Source organism: Gossypium hirsutum, chromosome A07, assembly GCF_007990345.1.
Source record: "Gossypium hirsutum isolate 1008001.06 chromosome A07, Gossypium_hirsutum_v2.1, whole genome shotgun sequence".
NCBI classification, from domain to species: Eukaryota; Viridiplantae; Streptophyta; class Magnoliopsida; order Malvales; family Malvaceae; genus Gossypium; species Gossypium hirsutum.
In genome coordinates this window covers 21577758-21590660 of record NC_053430.1, presented here as the reverse complement: position 1 = coordinate 21590660, position 12903 = coordinate 21577758, and the positions used below count along the sequence as shown (strand labels likewise).

The 12903-nt window shown below is 29.6% G+C and overlaps 1 long non-coding RNA gene across 1 annotated transcript; it reads right to left on the bottom strand.

The window, feature by feature from the left end:
* Positions 1-5763: 5763 nt before the first annotated feature.
* Positions 5764-7352, bottom strand: LOC107953110 (uncharacterized). Its single transcript, XR_001699061.2, has 2 exons — positions 6232-7352; positions 5764-6149 (listed from the first exon to the last, which is right to left on the bottom strand). It is a non-coding gene; the product is annotated as an uncharacterized lncRNA (long non-coding RNA).
* Between the last annotated feature and the right edge of the window lie 5551 nt (positions 7353-12903).

Sequence of the window (12903 nt, the reverse complement as noted above, 5' to 3'; positions counted from 1 at the left end):
TTGAATCAAACCCTAGGGGAAGGGGTTAAAGCTTCTATTTAAAAAAAAGAGAATGAAAGGTTGTTGGGTTTTGAAAAGGAAATAAATGGAAATTAAAGCTTAGCAACAGATTTGGAAATGATGGAGTTTAAAAGAGGGGACCCACGCGTGTTGACCCAATCCAAAAGATTGGATCCGCATTCTTTTGTTTCAAATGGGCTAATGGCGCATTTAGTCCTTCTCTTTCGCGTCAATTTTCAATTGACTTCTATTTGTACTTTGTTTATTTTTTAAATGTCCCTAATATTTGTAAGTTCTTACACTTTAGCCCATGTCTCAACGCAGTGTTTCGAGATTAGGGATAATTTTAGTCTTGGTCCCTATAAATTCACGCGTGTTATACGTGGGTCCTTATTTTATTATTAGTAATTTATTTTATTTGTAAATTATCCTTTTTTTATTTTACTTTGATTTTAATTAGGTAATTTATTTAGATTCATTTTATAGTTTTTTTATTCGGGCTTATTTACTTGCATATTTTGAGTTTAGTAATTATTTTTTTAATTTTTTTTTTATTTTTATCTTATCATTGATGTCTTTTGTAATGCTTGTATTAATTATTTGTATCATTTGCTTACTCGTTTATTTTAATTTAGGTAATTGTATTTTCATATTTTTAGATACTATTTTATGTAAACATTTTTATACATATATCATCTTACGCACGCATTCTTAATATTATTATTACGCGTATACATTCATTATTTTCATTTCGTGTTCAATTCCATTATACCTTCATCTTTTCTAATATTATTGTCACCTCGATTATCTGTTTCAATATATTCCTAGCTCTTTCATTTATTGATTTTTATTTCATATTATTTTACTTTGCATTATGTCGAAAATATTCTTATTCATGATTTAAATCAATAATCAAGGTAATATACCGATTTAACATTAAGTCATCGAGTTCATCGCTATGTTGGGTGAACGTCAATTGACTCATGTTAAAGCGATATACCCTTAAAAAAAACGAAATAAACCAAAATTTCTCGTTCTTTTAATCGGATTATGACTAAATTTTAACATTGAACTCGTATTTTTAAAAGTCAAGACAACACGTGTTTAGGAGATACCAATTTTGGGCGTCGCGAGGGTGCTAATACCTTCCTCGTGCGTAACCGACTCCTGAACCCTAATTTTTCTCTGACTTTTAACGTAGACCTTAACTCGGCCTTTTCCTCGTTTTTTTAAAGAAAAATCTAATAGGTGTCCGATCACACCTAGAAAAAGGATCGGTGGCGACTCCCGGTTTATTTTAAAACCAAATTTCAATTTCCAATTTCCTAATAAATCGCCACAATTTAGCGACCCGAATCCACAAAATTTTTACGTCGCTACAATAGTGCACAGAGTGCCTTTGTGCAAGGATGATTAATATCAGATAATGTGTTATTAGCTTATGAAATACTGCATACACTTAAACAAAAGAGATTGGGAAAGAAAGGGTTTATGGCAGTTAAACTTGATATGAGTAAAGCTTATAATAGGGTGAAGTAGAATTTTCTAAAGGAGATGATGATTAGAATGGGGTTTGATAAAAAATAGGTAGCTACTATTGTAAAATGTATATCAACAGTCTCTTATTAGTGGTCATTAATGGACACATTAAAGAAAATTTTATACTTACAAGTGGACTCCGACAAGGTGACCCTTTAAGCCCATTCTTATTTCTTGGATGTGGAGAGGGTTTATCGAGTTTAATGCGACTAGTTTTGAATGGAGGTTTCTTCCATTATGTTAAAATTAGCAGGATTGGACTACATGTAACTCATCTTTCATTTGCTGATGATTGCATTTTATTCGGGAAGGCAACACGTAAAGGGCTACTTTATTTAAAGACATTTTATGTGAATATAGATCTTGTTCGGGCCAGTGTGTAAATTTTGATAAATCAACAGTATTTTTCAGTAAGAACACAACGGAAGAGGACAGAAGGATGATCGTTTATTTACTAGGGGTCTACAATTCTACTGAGCCAGAACACTATTTAGGGTTACCGAATATGGTTAGGCAAAAAAGGAACGAGTCTTTCCAAAGTTTGAAGGATTGTGTTAAAAAGCGTATCGATAACTAGAGCAATAGGTTTTTATCGCAGAGGGAAAAGAAGTTTTTATAAAGGCCATCCTTCAAGCCATACCAACTTATACGATGGCATGCTTTCTATTACCAAAATCTCTTTGTGACGAATTAGAAAGTATTATTGCGAAATACTGGTGGCAAAAAGGACACGAAAAAAGGGGGATTCATTGGTGCACGTGAAAAAATCTTTATTTTTTAAAGAAAACTGGGGTTGAGGTTTTCAAATTTTTGGTCAATTTAATATTGCATTGTTATCCAAATAAGGCTGGCGTATTATTAACTATCCAAATTCTTTATTGACCAAAGTTTTAAAAGCAAAATATTATCCGCAGTCGAGTTTTTTAAATGTAGAGTTGGGAAATTTACCTGAAAGAGTATTTGGGCAGCTAAGGGCCTTCTTCAGAATGGAATGTGCTGGAGAGTGGGTAGAGGGGATAAGATATCAATCTAGAATGATAGTTGAATTCTAGGGATTGAGAAACCTGATGGACAAAACAGACAAAACAATGAGCTAACAGTTGTTTCGGATCTTATTGATTTATCAAACAGGAAATGGAGAACAGATTTGATAAATAATTCCTTTCAAGCGGATGTTGCTCAAAAAATCTGACAGATCCCTCTTGCAGAGACAGACCATGAGGATTTTCAAGTATGGAAAGGAGAACCGTCGAGCGAATACTCAGTACGTAGTGCCTATAAACCATTACAAAGAGCTACTACTGATCCTAGAAATTATTTAATACGTGCCGAAATAAAAAAAAATTACAGGAAGCTTTGGAACCTACAGCTACCTTCAAAAATTACAACTACTGTTTGGAGAATTTCATGGGATTTCATCACTCATCTTGCTAATCTCAAGTACAGAAGAATCCTATCAAATGACAGATATCCTCGCTGCTATTTCGGGGTTGAAGATAGCTTTCACATATTTCGTCAATACCCTGTTGACACCATTTTTTTGATGAAAACGGGGTCGACTTGAATTTAAAAAAGAATGAAAACGGGAGTCGCCACCAATCCTTTTTTGACGAGGTGTGATCGGGTCACCTCAAAAAGTGGTTGTTTTTAATAAATGATTTAATTTTATTAAAACAACGATTTTGGTCTACGAAATTCAGAAAAATGAGTTCGGGAGCCGGTTACGCACGAGGAAGGATTAGCACCCTCGATACGCCCAAAATTGGTACCTAGTTGATTAATTAGTGTCTTAGTGTCGAAAATTGAAAATTTGAAGAGTTTTAAAAAATACGATCCTTAAAAGAAAATCTGATATCGTGAATTGAAACATAAGATTCTCTTGTTCATAAGGAATATCACATCCAGCACGTTAGGACACGATACTCTAAACCATCGAAACCAAGATCACCTTATAGTTTAATGAAACCATACTTTGAAGCTTTAAGAGGATATTTGGCTATTTAGTCAAACGAGAAATCGAAACCCAGCACGTTAGGGCACGTTTTCTCGAGTTTCCGAACGCGAAATATTGCCTTATTTAGAAAAATTTTCCTTTTGGTGTTTAGTGTCAATGCTTGACAAAACAATAACGAATACGACAAGGTGAGCAAAGTAAAGTGAGTAACAACAATGCAATAGGCAAAATGAAATGACGAGGCGATTACATAAACAAAGCATACAAATAAATAAATAGAACTAACATTTAAAAAAGGCACAAGTGTACACGAATAAATAAACAAACACCAAATAACAATGATGACAATAAATACACTTATGTAAAAATGTATATGCATGTATAATTTAAAGCCATAAAATAAGAAATGCATATAAATTATAGAATATGAAACATAGATAAATATATACATGTATATAAAATCGGTAAGTATTATAAAAATAAAAATGTAAATGTGTTTATATATATTTACAAATTGTGATAATATAAAATATATGTATGTGAATTATAAAATATGTGAAATATACAAAAAGCATTTTTAAGAATATAAAGAATATATATAAGTATGTATATGATGTAAAATATGCATAAATATATGTAAGTATATAAGAATTATGAAATATGAAAAATATATTTAAGTATGTATAAGTACGTATATATACATATATATGAATTAAGATGTATGTATTTATACTTATACCTATGTATACATAAAAATATGAGATATAAAAATATAAAAAAGTATATTTATAATAAATGAAAAGTATGTACGTAAATATATTATAAAAATGTATCAACAATTTGAAATTATGAATATTAAAATATTTTAATATAAATAATATATAAGATGATGACATATATATTTAGCGATATTAAAAATCCATATAACATACATAGAACATATATAGTATATGCATACCTTAGAAATGATAAGAATGATAATAAAACTATTTTCTACACTACATAAATACATACACATATATATATAAACGACAGTATATACAATATAATATTAGAAAAATATATATAATAGTGTAAAATATAACTAATAATATTAAAATATATACAATGATAATATATATAAAAGATATATGTATATATAATTATATAATATAATATTAAAATATAATAATACGACATAAGAAACATGACACAAATAAAGTATAGTATTAAGAACACATATATAATACATGAAGAATATACATAATACTAAAATATTTAGGTAATATATGCGTATATTAAAAACTAGTAATAATATTACCGAGGTATATACAAATATGTCAAGTATATATACGTATTATAAATATATAAATATATAACAAAGCATAAACTAATAAAAATAATAATAATAATAATGATAACATTGGAATATAAAAGAAACAAACATAAGATTAATAAAATATTAGAATAAAAATGAAATAAAAATATTAAATATGAAAATATATATATGTATACACGTACATAATAAAAATATATACTAATACGTAATAGTAATACTAATACTAATAATACTAATAATATAAAAATAACAAGGATATTTAATAAAGATATAAAAATAAACGAAAAAAGGACTAAAATTGAATTAAAAACAAAGTTGTGGGGCCAATTTGAAATGAAAACAAAGAAAAGGGACTTAATTGTACGCGCGTGAAACGTTGGGGGACCGAAACAACAATTATTCCTTTCCATTAAAACGCAGCACATTGGCGGGGACTAAATCAAAAAGCGCGAGAAATTATAGGGCCAAATTAAAAACCATAAGAAACTTAATTGTGAAGCATCAGAAAAGCGGAAGGACTGCGCGCATAAATATCCCATTCAAACGAAAACACGCGGATCCTCTAGCGGGTCGGGTCGGATGGGTCGAGTATGGCCAAAACGACGTCGTTTTGGGGCTTAAGTGTAGCCCCCAAAACGACGTCGTTTTGGAGGGCTATATAAGGCCTAAACTAACCAAAAAAAATCATTTGAGGAGAGGGAAAAAAAAAAAAGAAGAGAGAGGGAAGAGAGAAGGAAGAGAGAAGGGAGGGGGAAGGAAAATCCGGCCAGGGAAACCGGTCACCGGACGGCCACCGGAGGCTCGCCGGCGCCGGCGCCGGCCAGCGCACGCGGTGACCGGAAAAGGTAAAAAATTTATTTTTTGTTTTTTTTATTTGTTGTATATTTTTATGTTAAATAGATAGAAAATAAAGAAATATATGTATATGTATGTAAAAATCGAAAGGAACAAAGAAAAAAAATACAACCTTTTGTTTTTTCTTTTTGTTTTTAACAATCACTGCTATCTGTTTATTGAAGACTGTAAATTTCTCTTTAATGTTTACAAAGTAGAAAAGAAGAAAGAAAAAAAAAAAGCCGCCCGTACAATTTTTGATTCGGGTTTTTATAACCCATTTTCATCTAATTTCCTATTGTTTCTGTTTTGTTTCTTTGCATGGGATGGGCACGATGGAGGTGACAGAGGCATGGGGTGCAGACGGTGATGGGCATGCGTAGAGGCTGGCGCGGAGCAGAGGCGTGCGAGGTTGAGTGGTTGCGCACATGGGGCAACGGCACAAGTGGGCAAGTGGAGGGGTTTGCTGGTATGAGCCCGGGCAGATTTTGGGCTTTACATACCCTATATCAATAGAGGTCTGGATAAATTTACGGCTCTCTTGGGTCATTACTTATATGAGTCAAAATATATGGGAATGGCTAACCTGAGTGTTTACGAGTGGTTCCGATGAACACTGTCGACTTTTTTGTTATGCTTTGTTGATGATCTGGTCTTCCAAGAATAAATACTTTCACGAAAGGAAGGAGTCGACGGGAATAGATATCGCAAGAAGAGTGCAGAGATACATGGAAGAATATGAAAGTGCGAAAGGAGTTAAGAGCCCATTAATTATCAACAAAAACCACAGGGATCAGGAAGACATACCGAGAACAAAGATTCAGTTTAATGCAGCATTTGACAATAAAAACTTCCAGTCGGCGCCAAGTCTGGTGGTTTGGGGTTTGAGGGGAGAACTACTGTTATCAAAATTGACTCTCCACAACAACGTTTCGTCTCCATTTGCAGTAGAGGCATATGCATGTTTTGAAGCTTTAAAATTAGGCATCTCAATGGGCATACAATCGATCAATATCATGGGGGATTCCAGAACAACAATCAAAAAGTGCCAAACAACATCATTAGCAAATCAATAATCGGAGCGATCATCAAAGATATATAGAATATGAAAAGGTGCTTTCGAGAAATTCATTTTCAGCATATTCATATATCAGAAAACTCAAAAGGTCACAGACTTGCAAAGAATACGCTTGAAAGAGGAGAGATATTGTACTTGAGGAGAAGGTTCGGGGAGCCAAGAGTCTGCTTTGGATGGAAGATGGTCACAATGGCCAGATTGAAAGAACACTTTGTGAAGATGGAGTTTCAAAATAGATAGCAATTGATGTTTACTTTCTTTGGGAATAGCTATCATGATGGGATGTTGAAATGAAAAGTCGATTCACTTAATGGATTCCAACCGTTTGAATTGACTGGGGTAGATAAGTAGGTTACCTGTTTTTATTTCAGTATCATTTATTGCTTTTCCATTCATGACTGGGGTAGATAAGTAGGTTACCTGTTTTTATTTCAGTATCATTTATTGCTTTTCCATTCATCAAGTCAGGGTTTCTTCTTTTAAGTTTTCTTAGAAGGCTTTTACTATTCAAATGTATAGTGAGGCCAATTTATATTTTCTATTTGATGTAGTATGGACTGAGCCCAGTTGTTTTTACTGGGCTTTATTTCTTTTTCTATTCCTAAATAAAATACCCAGTCACTTTAAGCTCAAAAAAAGAAAAAACTTATGTTTTAATATCCCCGCCCTCTCTGCCTCCACTTTCTCAATTTTTTTTCATTTCATCCTTGAACTTCATGAGTTCATGGACTCATTTCTTTGCTTTAAAAAGTAATAGAAAAGCCCTTTTGTAATTTTTCTAGCAGTGAGAAAGATTAAGAAAATAAATTATTTATTTTTAGCCTTTTAGGTTAGAGCTCTTTGGTTTATCTCCAAAAATGGCTTCCTTTTGCTCACTATGATTGATTTTGATTTCGTTTTCCCTTATAGTTTTTCTTTGGGTTCCATGGTTGAAGAAAGTCACCAAAGGGTCTTAGTCTATTATCCTTTTTGTTTTCTCATTCGAACTAATTTTGGAAAATGACGATGGTTGAGGCGTGTAAGGATGTTGCGTCGTGACTTGAGCGGTAACTAATCGAACAGGTTTTGGGATGAAGAAACAAAGAGAGAAGAGGAAATGGTGATGGGATGAAAAATTAATTAAAATATTATTTTTAATAATTTATTCTGTATAAAATATTACCATGAAAAATATAATATTTTAAAAGTTGCCAATTTTTCCATTAATGAAATTTTTAATATTCAAAAAAATATTTTTACTCCAAAATTATATTTCTCATTTCAAATATTCATATTGAAACCATAAAAAGAATTTAATACCATACTAAAAATTATAAAGAAGTACTGAAAATTTTGAGGGAATATCAAAACTTTTGAGGAAATACCAAAAATTTATGAGGGTGTGCCAAAAAAACAATGAGAAAGTGGCAAAAATTTTGAAGGATTACCAAAAATTCAAAAGAAACACAAAAATACAATTCATGAGGGATGTTAATACTAGTGTTCAACAAGAAGGATGACGGAAGAAAAGGTAGTGGTTTTTTGGAGATCGGTTCACCTGTGACAAGCGAAGAGTCGAAGGGAAGGGAGCAAAGGTAATTTATTTTATAACCCGAAAAGCAAACTATTATAGTCTCAACTCTTGCTACTTTTCTTAAAGAAAGTTACAGGAATGACTTCAAACTTTGAAGTAAAGAGGTATTCGAAAAACTTTCGACAAATATATAAACCCTACGGAAACGGTTCTAGAATCAACTCCTATTTTTATATGTTTTTAAATTTTTATAAAATATTTGATTGTATAGAAATTGAAGAATATAGAACCAAATAAATACTTAACAAAATATTAAGGTTATTTTTATTATTATTTTGAAATTAAAAAATATGTAGTTACTAAAAAGCACATTTGAAAATGAGTCTAAACAAACGATTGTCTATATTCATTTAAATTTAGATAACTATGTATTTATAATTTTTTTTAAATTTATATATTTTAAATATTTTACATATTTTAAATTTCAAAAAAATATTTTAAATTTCAAAAAAATAATATAAAAACATGATAAGTGATAAAAGATTTAAAAATATATAAAAATATAAAAAATTGTTTCACGTCAAGAATGAATTTGGACATATGGTTGTCGATGTCCATTTGAATCTGGATAATTATTTGTCAAGGTTCACTTCATACATAAAATAATATTTATAATTTTATTGTAAATGTATATATTTTTAAATATTTTTTAGAATTTATATATTTTAATTTTAATAAAAAATGAAAAATTTCATCTTTTATGAAATACATAAAACTGCTAAAACTTTTTCTAGAATGAATTTAAACAAATTATTATGCAAGTTTATTTAAATATGGACAATAATTTGTTTAGGTTTAGGGCTACCATGAAATAATGTTTATAATTTTTATAAATGTTTTTTTAAAATATTATATATTTTAATTTCAAAATAATAATATAAAAACTTAATATGCTAAAAAATTAAAATATATAAAATTACTAAAAGAATATCTAAAATAGATATGATCACAATTAGTTGTTTTAATTTAAATTTAAGTTCACATGAAAGAAATTAAAATTTTTATTTATTTTAAAATTTTAAAAAAAATTTGTCACATATATTATCATATGCATATTTTATATTAGTTACCAATTAAGAGAAAAAAAATTTAATATCAATTAAGTATAGGTGAGCAAAGTTAAAGAAGGTATCTTTTAAGATAAATTTAAGGTATGTTGAGTTTTTTTTTTCTCCATCCAATTTGAATTGAATTGGAATTCAAATAGGTTATTGTCAATTTAATTTATTAATTTAGTAATACTATATTATATCTGTGTCAAAGAATGTGAAATATAATATTTTTTTCCACAAGAGAATGATAATTTTTAATGGGAAAAACAACTTACTTAAAATAAAATGTCATAAGAAAGAGTGATGATGTTTAATGGAAATATATTATATTTCAAAATCTCATAAAATAAATTTAGTTTTAAATATTTTTAATTTTTTGTTAATTTAATTTTTTTTTAGTTAAATTTGACTATCAATTTTTTAAAGAGAATTAAATTTAATCATCAACATTTTGAAAAGAGTAGTGTCGAAACCATTTTTAAATCGAGTTTTGGAAAATGGGAATGACTTTAAAAACGAAAAACAGGAGTCGCCACCAATCTTTTTAGGTGTGATTGGATCACCTTTAAAACATTTTGTTTTAAAATCATTAGTTTTGGTCTACGAAATCATAAAACAGGTTTGGAAGTCGGTTACGTACGAGGAAGGGTTAGCACCCTCGTAACGCCCAAAGATTGGTACCCAATTGATTATCAAGTGTCTTTAATGTCGGAGATTCAAAAATTTTAAGATGCAATCCTTTTTAGAATGTTTTTAATTTTTTTGAAATTAAAGTTCACTTGTATCAACGTATTGATACTAAGTTAGCTTTTTAGAAATCCCTATCTCGAAACAACAAAACGCTATATCCAATAAGTTAGAACATATTGTTTTGCAATTCCAAGACAGTCGCTCACATTTTGCAAACATTTAAAAACTAAGAAGGGTACTTGATTATTCGAACTTAACGAGAAAAGTTGCAACCCAATAAGTTAGGGCACTACTTTCTCGAAATTTCCGAACACCAAGCATTGCCTTTATGTTTTTTGAAAACTTTGGGGCCTTATTTAAAAAAAAAATGATGTGTTATGAATTGTATTATATTATAAATCATACATAATAACATATTATTGTAGTAGGTAAATAATACATGCGTTTAAACAGAATGGTGACAATAATATAAAGATCGTGCTAGATGCATAAAAATCATATATACATGGCAAATATTAACAATATGCATACAAATATATATAGCACGTATTGAAAATGAATGAACAAAATATACAAACATATAAAGTAATAATTAAATAATGCATGGTATACAAAAAGAATAATGTAATATCAATGTACATGTTCATGAAATGTAATATCACATAATAAATATAAAATAATATATAACACATGATATATAAAATGAAATGAGTTATTGTTAACAAAATATACATATAACATGAATAATGACATAATTTTTAATAATAATCTTAAAATAGTATTTGCTATACAATATATAAAACATAATAACAAAATATTTATAAAAGAATGATAAAATATATTGGTTTTTTAAAAAATATATAAAAAAAAGCATGTAAAAGAATTTATAAAATAACACATAATATAAAAATATTATTTTAAAATAAAATAATACATAATAAATAAATAATTAATAATTTAATATGTGCATAATATGAGTTAGAAATATAATTCAATTTACAAATTTTAAAATTTTAAGTAATATAATGAATAATAAATAATATAATAGATAATATATAATATACATAACATATATAAAAAATAATAAGTAATATAGAATAAAAATAATAAATGTTATATAATAAAATATAATTTGAATATATAGGAAATAAGAATTATAATAGATATAATATAAAATAACGAAAGTATATATGTAAGGACAATATATATAAATAATTAATAAATATATAATACAAGTAAAATATATTAATATTATATAAAAATAATGATAATAATAATTTGTGAAAAATAATATATGATAAATAATAATAATATATGATAAAATAATCTTATAGTATATAATATAAAAGTAAGGTTAAAAAATAAAACAATATCTACATATAAATATAAATATATATATAGAGAATAATAAAAAATGAATATATAGGGCTAAATTGAAAGTGCAGCAAAATTACGAGACGAATTTAAAAGAAATAAAAATAAATTAAGGCCCAATTTAAAACGCGCGTAAAACGAAAGGGACTCATTGGACAAATCGCCCTATTCCCAAAACGGCGTCGTTTCCCTTGATATGGTTTTAAAACACTGTGAGGGTTAAATTGAAATGGAATTGAAACATTAAGGCTAAATTACAAATAAATATTAATGAAATTATGAATAATAAAAAAACAGGAGAACCAAATGAGCAATTAGCCCAATTCTCAAAACACGCGGATCCTCCCCGGGTAACCGGGTCAACATGCGGATCCTGGGGCTTCAAAACGTCATCGTTTTAAGCTTATTAGACTAATCTAAAATGATGTCGTTTTGCTAAGGCTATATAATCCAAAACTAAGGCCTAAAAATCATTTGAAATATCGTTTTAGAAAAAAAAATCCTCTGAAAAGGACTAGGGGCCGGTCATCAGAGTTCTGTGGAGTCTCTATCCACCGGTCCCCACGCGCCTACGCGCCGCCACGCACGGTGGTCGAAGGGTTAAAAACCCTCCCTCTTTCAAGCGTAATACAGGTAACTTTCTTTCCTTTGTAAAACCTCAGCAATTTCTGCTTAGAACAATTTATGCATGCACGCTAAAATAAAAACAAGGTACACGATTAAATCACCTTTTGGAAACTGTTTGTATTTTTCTCTGAATCGAATATATAAGTATCTTTCTATTTTCAAAATATCCGGTCCTTTACAATGGTTTGATTTCGGGCTTTTATAGCCACTATTGTGATTACATAAACTAGAAAGAAATCAAAGATTTCTTTCCATTTATTGTCTGCTGTATCATGTCTTTGATTGATCTGCTGAAATCTTTTTAGTTTCCTTTTGTTTGCAGGTAACCCACGAGAATCTCGCTTAATCACTGATGTTTGCACGCTGATGGAACCAACGTCAGATTCTGGCGTGTCTTGCGCGTTGATGGTGGCGCGACGATTGATGGTAGAGTCGAGAAGTCACGGCGTGCTTAGTGGCGACGATTGAGATGAAAGGTCACGCTGTTTGAAGTGCCCGAAGCTTCTAGAAACTCCTTGCGGCCCGAGGAGGGAAGAAACCCTAGGGTTTGATGTGTGTTTGGGGTTCATTGGGCCTGTTAAGAATTTGGGCCATGACTGTATTGGTGTATTGGGTCACTGTAACGGGCTATGGGGTTATTGGGTTTATTTGGGTTGCTGGGTAGTAGCAGTGGGTCTGCTGGGTAGGATCTTGTAATTTGGACTTTTTAAATGGACATTTTTAATTTTTATTTTTTGCTTTCAGCCCAGTCAAATTTGGGCTATTACAAGTAAAATTATTGTTTATTAATAGCAATACCAACTAAAACATTAAATTTTTAAATAAAGTACCCTGCATTACAACCCGTATGAACTTCATGCTTTT